At 32.6% G+C, this 6805-nt stretch overlaps 1 long non-coding RNA gene across 2 annotated transcripts; it reads right to left on the reverse strand.

The window, feature by feature from the left end:
- Window positions 1-2234: 2234 nt before the first annotated feature.
- Window positions 2235-6544, reverse strand: LOC130592192 (uncharacterized). 2 transcript variants are annotated; one of them, XR_008970419.1, is made up of 5 exons: window positions 6167-6544; window positions 4248-4306; window positions 4012-4153; window positions 2764-2916; window positions 2235-2567 (listed from the first exon to the last, which is right to left on the reverse strand). It is a non-coding gene; the product is annotated as an uncharacterized LOC130592192 (long non-coding RNA). The 2 variants fall into 2 exon arrangements; XR_008970420.1 differs by lacking the exon at window positions 4248-4306 and having other exon boundaries at window positions 6167-6535.
- Between the last annotated feature and the right edge of the window lie 261 nt (window positions 6545-6805).

The raw sequence follows: 6805 nt of genomic DNA on the forward strand, positions 1-6805 counted from the left end.
CTGTTAGGGGTATAAATTATAATCCTACTACTAGTTGGAATATAGGTTGAAGTCGTAGTTGGAATTATATTACAAGTTAGGTTTCTAGTGTTAGTAAAATTCTTTTTGCTTACAAGGTTTTATTTTCCTACATGGAAAGAGGTTTTATATGTTTTAATTAAGCACATAGAAGTCTAGCTTTCATTTATATTTACTATGTATATTATTTCTTTTAGGATTATATATATATATTATTATATATATATATTATTATATATATATATATATATGAGTTCATGTAAGAATGAGTATTAAGGTGAGAAATGAGAATAAATTTGGGCCTTTAGATCATATATTATAGATGGTCCAAATTACCTTAATATCTAATCAATATTTGTCATAACTCTAAACAAGACTCGCTATAGCTTTAAAGAAGACTTATCGTAACTCTAAATAATACTATTCTTATAATTCTAATCAATACTTGTTGTAATTTTAAAGAAGACTTGTTGTAAGGGTAATTTTACAACCATAATGAGTCTTAACATCACCTTCAAAACTATCGTTTTCTTGATCTTTTGTTTGTCTATTTTCTAATCATCAAATATGCGGCGTGCTTTAATGAATTTCCTAAATAGTTTTCTCACATGATCTTGACCATATATATATAATTTTTTTGAGCCCCCTTTCGGAGACCCGTGGTAAGATGAATTTCCTCTAGGCTGCCCTCGCACATGGCCACTCACCCAGAGGCCCAACAATCCCCCAACCCCCCCCCCCCCCCCCCCCCCCCCCCCCCCCCCCTCCCCCCCCCCCCCCCCCCCCCCCACCCCCAATAATATTGAAAATTTTGCTTTCACCAAGATTTGAACCTTGGTCTCCCATGTGGGAGATAGGAAGCCATACCATTAGACCGAAGGGCCCTTGGTGGCTATCTATATATATTCAGATAATATTCATTAATAATATTCTGATATCTTGTTAAAATATTCGAACTTAATTGTTCTCATTGATTTTGGACATACTTAATTCCAGAATTTCATTGTAGGTAGGGAGGGAACCTAAACACAAGACCTTAGGGGGCGTTTGGTTGGAGGGTTTTAAGAAAGGGAAAGGGAATTGAGTTCCTTGTTTCCTTTTGTGAGTGTTTGGTTAGTGTGTTTTTTCAAACCCTTTACCCATTTTTCTTATTAGGATTACCCTCCTTTCCCTTAGATTGATTCCCCACACCCCCAAGGTTTGGGATTACCCCTATCCCTCTACCATATTATTATATTATTATTATTATTATTATTTTTTATTATATTATTATTAGATATTATTATTTATTTATATTATTATTATTTAATTATTATTATTATTATTATCATTATTATTATTATTTAATATTATTAATATTACTATTCATTATTATTTATTATTATTATTTATTATTTATTATTTTAATTATTATTTTATTTATATTTATTATTATTATTTATATTTATTTTTAGTTATATTATTTATTTATTATTATTATTTGTTATTATTATTATTAAATAATAATAATGATTTTATATTTTCTTTGATGTTCCTAACCAAAAACAACCTTATTCATAAGGGAAACCCTTTCCATTCCTCTTGTAACCCTTTCTTATACCCTTTCCCTTTCCTCTCAACGAACCAAACGCCCCCTAAGTATTAGCTGACTGAAACCCAAAAATAAGCCTGATTTCTAACTCCCAAAAAGTTGGCCATTCATATACACTACAACAAATAGCTTCAAGGAGGGCAATTAAAATTGCCCTCGTTGATACAAAATTTGCCTTCATAGGTTACGAGGGCAATTTTAAAATTGCCCTTCCGTTGCCCTTGTAGCCCCGTTGTATTAGGTTTAAAGGCAAATCTCTATTTTTTGCCCTCTTTGATCCAATATAAAAAGGGCAAAAAAGTTTGCCCTTTTTGCTTCATCAACCAAGGCGAATAAAGTTGCCCTCTATGATCATCAGAAAGGGCAATACTTTTGCCCTCTTTGCTCGAAATCAAGGAAGACAAACACAATTGTCTTATTTGGTCTGCAACAAGCAAGGCAAAAATAAGATATTGCCCTCTTTGTTCTTTGTCAAGCAGGGCAAAAATAAGATATTGCCTTCTTTATACTTTGTCAAGCAAGGCAATCATGAAGTATTGCCCTGCTAGTCATCATCTAAAAACCATTATGCATCAAAGATCAATCTAATATAAATTGAAAAACAAACCTTGTACAATCTACATAATAAGGGAAAAAATATTACTATATTGATTTACTAAAATTTTAACAAAATCCTCAACAGATATAGTAGCCTTCTACTAGAATGATATTATAAAAGTTTAAACAAAATCATATTCACATAATGTTTACTTGAGATATGTCCACAAAATTTTGATCCTAGCTCAACACTCTCTTCAAAGGTTTCCTCACTCCCACCCTTAAAGAACAACACAATAAGGCTCACTTGAAGTGAAAACCATAACATAACAATTATGTACTGAACATGGAAGAAGTGACTTGAATTTGATAGAAATGAGGGTCCTTTCTTGCTCCATAACTTGCTATCTTCATAAATGCCCTAAAAAAGAAAAATCACAATTAAGACTCAATCCAATCAACAAAGAACATCAAAATTGAATGTATAACTTGCTATCAAACTAATCCATTATATCAAATACACACCAAAAGATTAAGATCTAAAAACTCACAATTCAGCAACTAAGAATAAAACAACCCCAAAAAATCAGAAACTTATAATAAACAAACCCACTTACCAATAATAATCAAATAAATGATTAGACACCCAAAACTTGTAGTCATAACACAAATTTGTAAAGCAAGAGAACCAAGTCTTCCAAAAGACTCCCCCATTAAACCAGCAGAAGTAGTTGACTTTCCTGAATGAGTATACCTCAACATGAACTCTCCTGTAACATCACCCATAAGAGCAACAACAAGAAGAAGAAAAAGTGCTGGAAAAACACCCAAAACTTTAAAAGTTGCAGGAATGGAGTTATATGGACATTTCTAATATGGTTTTTGTATGGAAATTTTATTTTTAAGATTCTAAAAAGAAGAGTTGTACTAGTAATATCAGTACTACTTCATTGAACTTTCTGTGTTGGGGCGAATCATGAATGCCATTCTCTTGAATTTCTTTCTCGTGTAACTTTTTAAATTCATTGAACTTTGATTCACCCTCATCATCAAAACTACCATCTTTATGCCTTCGATGATCCAATGAAAATAATTAAATATCATTAAAGTATTAGTAAAAGATTAAACAATCGCAACGATGATAAAATGAGGGACCCAGAAAAGAAGCATGAATGTCACACACAATAGGATGCAGCCAAACAAATTCCCTGAACAGAGGACCAAATATTGCCTAAGAGATTTACAACAAAGAGTAGGCTAATGCCAGAATTTGTGGAGCTGAGAAATGGAGGAAGTCTTTGGCCAAGTTTCTCAGACAGCCACATTATCAGCTTCTGTTTGTGTTAAACTTTTCCATCTGAAGAAGGCAAGACTTTCTGAGTTTGTACTAACAAAGAGCCTGACATTGTGGATGAAATCTAATCAATCCCTAGAAGAAAATAATTGCTGATTTTGCCTTCAAATTTTGAGTAGAAGACTGTCAGTTTTTATTGTGGGTTCAGAAAGTATGTGATAACAGACAACAGTGAGCATTGTAAGGAAACTGCCAACTTGTTTGTTCAAGGAAAGATATGACAGTGGTAGACAATACACCATTTGATTAGATTAAAATGGTGTTTGCATGAAAAAGTGAAGGATATACCCAAATTTTAATAATTGAAATGGACCCTAGAAACAGTTTAACATTTATATAAGAAAATCTTTGCTGTCGGCTTCTAAACCTCTAACCATGCACTCTATTCACCTGAACTAAAGTTACTATACCTCTAACAATTTTTCCTCACAAGTCAAATCTTCCTTACAATAATAAGAAAACCTACAATTTCATGACATACAAGGACATGAATTATGCTGAAATAACTTACTGTTTTGTTTTTCTCCACAATTTCAAATACATTGGTCATTATCAGCTTCTGTTTGTGTTACGGTAGTAGAAGTAGATGTATTTGCTTCAGAGTCATCCCCATTCTCGGCCTCAACACTAGAGTCTTTCTCTGCCTCAACCTCCTAAGTAATAAAAAGTACATGAAAGATGAAACAATGTTAGCTCATTGTATAACCAGCACTAGATTCTTGACAGTCAAATTAAAGCGACTCTGACCGTATCTGTTATGTGGCCGTAGGTACCAAGGTAAGATGCTAGACTGATTCTTTCCAAAGCTACAAATGACAAACAAAACTAAGAAATCATACCAGGAAACATTTAGAACATTCGAAATAGGCAATCCATCTTCATTATCAACAAGGTGCAGAACATTACAGAGAACAAGTAAAAAGAATCATAACAAAGCAAACAATTGCTAAGATATTAGTAAAATCACCCCTATAAAATGTGGCTCCACCCCAGCTTAAATAGAACAAGGCATGCAGTAAGCATATAATAGCTGCCTTTCTTTGAGAAAGCCAGCAGACAGAACATACAGATAACAGATCCCAGAGAGAATTTTCTTTTGCTGTTACATGTGAATTTCCAGAAAAACATACCCTTTTCTTGCCTCATTTCCCTGCAACTCTCTAAACTCATCATAATCCCATAATTTATCATATAATTCATCTCTTTCTTTCCACGAAATTTCATTCCTTTCTTCCTCTTTAAACATATCTATTGTCTCTCATTTTCAGTGCCAAAACTACCACTTATCAACATTTTCATAACAAAAAAGAGTGACCAATTAAGCAACTTTCTGAAACTTGTGAATAACCAAATTTTAGCAAGAAATTTGTCATGTTTTCACCCTTATTAATGCGCTAACTTAGGCAAGAAAGAGAACAAAAAATGTCTGCCAAACAATCTATAATGTTCACCACAGAACAGGTAATAGAGAACAAGTTTTCACAAAGTTTTTTTTTACATTTTTCTTAACTTTATTCTCAGAATCAGAGGAAGAAAGTAAACAAGCAGATGTGCTAGGAAACAGCAAATTAAATTAAAAAAAGATGTGGAAACTAATCAAATTTTTTTACAGATGACAAACTTGATTTTTTTTGTTTTATCATCTTCATAGCTCTAACCTAGGCCCATAAGGTGCACCCAACATCATGGGAGGAGGTGCTTCAAAGCCTACATGTGTCTCTCACACGCTGCCAAACATCTCACTTGCATATGGAATGGAGCATCAACAGCACATATCATTCCTAGAATTACAGCAATGGAAGCACTATTCAAGTTTATTCTTAGGTGCATGTAATAATTTGGTCTATTATGACTTTACCTGCATCTTTAACCTATATATAAAATTTTCACTCATTTTCAATACTACTATATATCAATACTTGCATATCACAACGGCATTTAAGGAGGTATTTTCAAAAAGTTTAAAACAAATTTATTCCAAACAGAATAAAATGCCTTTGTAATATGCAATATTTATATCAATTACAGCTTATACTAATTCTCCTTTGCTAACAGTTTATATAATGTCAGCATAACTCATATTACTATGGGTACTAATGTAACTGCCACAAGCTTTACTGTGATTATTGACTCTGGCACTTCATTTACTCACTTGACTGAACCAACTTATAGTCTTTGTTCTGAAAAGGTAAGTTTTAGTATAAGGTATCTATTCATTTTGTTTTTTATCTTTTACAAATGGAGATGGAGTTTAATGTTAATAATCTGTGCTGCAGTTCAATTCTCAGGTAACTGATCGAAGGCTGCAAGTCGATCCACAGAGTCCTTTCGAATACTGTTACTTACCATTACCAAAGTGAGTAACATTTTATCTCATAAGAATATGAAATACAATAAAGCACCCCTGCGTTTTAAAAATCGACATGGAACATCTAGATAACAGTAACAAGTTAACAACATTCATCCACTTATCGGAAATCGTAGAAGATTGTTGTAACATCTCAGTTGCTTAATCAAGGAACTCAATTCATAAAAATCATTATCAAATCACTAGACCTAATTAAATTCGTCTGATTTTGTGGAAAAAGTTAAGCAACCCTAATTGACAAAAATGCTGAAACAATCATCCATACATCTAATTTCAAAAGCGAAATTGAATGATTTACCTGAAGATGCGATCGAATTTGGAAATTGCTCAGAAAATCTGCGAGAAACGTCAATTCGAAGCCTTGAAAAACTGAATTCGAAGGCGAGAAACGTCCAAAACTTGTAGTGAAGATGAATTGATAGGGAGAACTGGTCCCTTTCAATGTTCCATTGAAGATTATGATCGAAGAAATCTGCCAAAATCACCGGAGATTGAAGATTTTGTAGAACATGTTAGTGAGATTGAAGATTTTGTAGAACACTTTTTTCGAAAGAACACTTTGTTGTTTGCGGGAAATCGAATCGAATAGAACAATGTCATTTTAATCCTTTTTTGTTTTTTTTTTCTTCATTATTAAAGAGGGCAAAAGAGTTAAAATTGTTGTTTTAGGTATTTAAGAAGGCAAAACTTTAAATTGTTGTTTTAGGTTAATATTAAAAAGGGCGAAATTTTAAATTGTTGTTTTAGGTTAATATCAAAGAGGGCAAAATTGAAAAGTTGTCTTCTTAGTTGGTATCAAACAGGGCAATTTTGAAATTGTTTTCTTAAGTGATAGCAAAGAGGGCAAAACAATATAATTGTCTTCTTAGTTAATATCAAAAGGGGGAAATATTTTTGTCTTCCTTGATACTATTAAATAAGGCAATCAACTAGTTGC

This window comes from Beta vulgaris, chromosome 7 (genome assembly GCF_026745355.1).
Source record: "Beta vulgaris subsp. vulgaris cultivar EL10 chromosome 7, EL10.2, whole genome shotgun sequence".
Lineage (NCBI taxonomy): Eukaryota > Viridiplantae > Streptophyta > Magnoliopsida > Caryophyllales > Amaranthaceae > Beta > Beta vulgaris.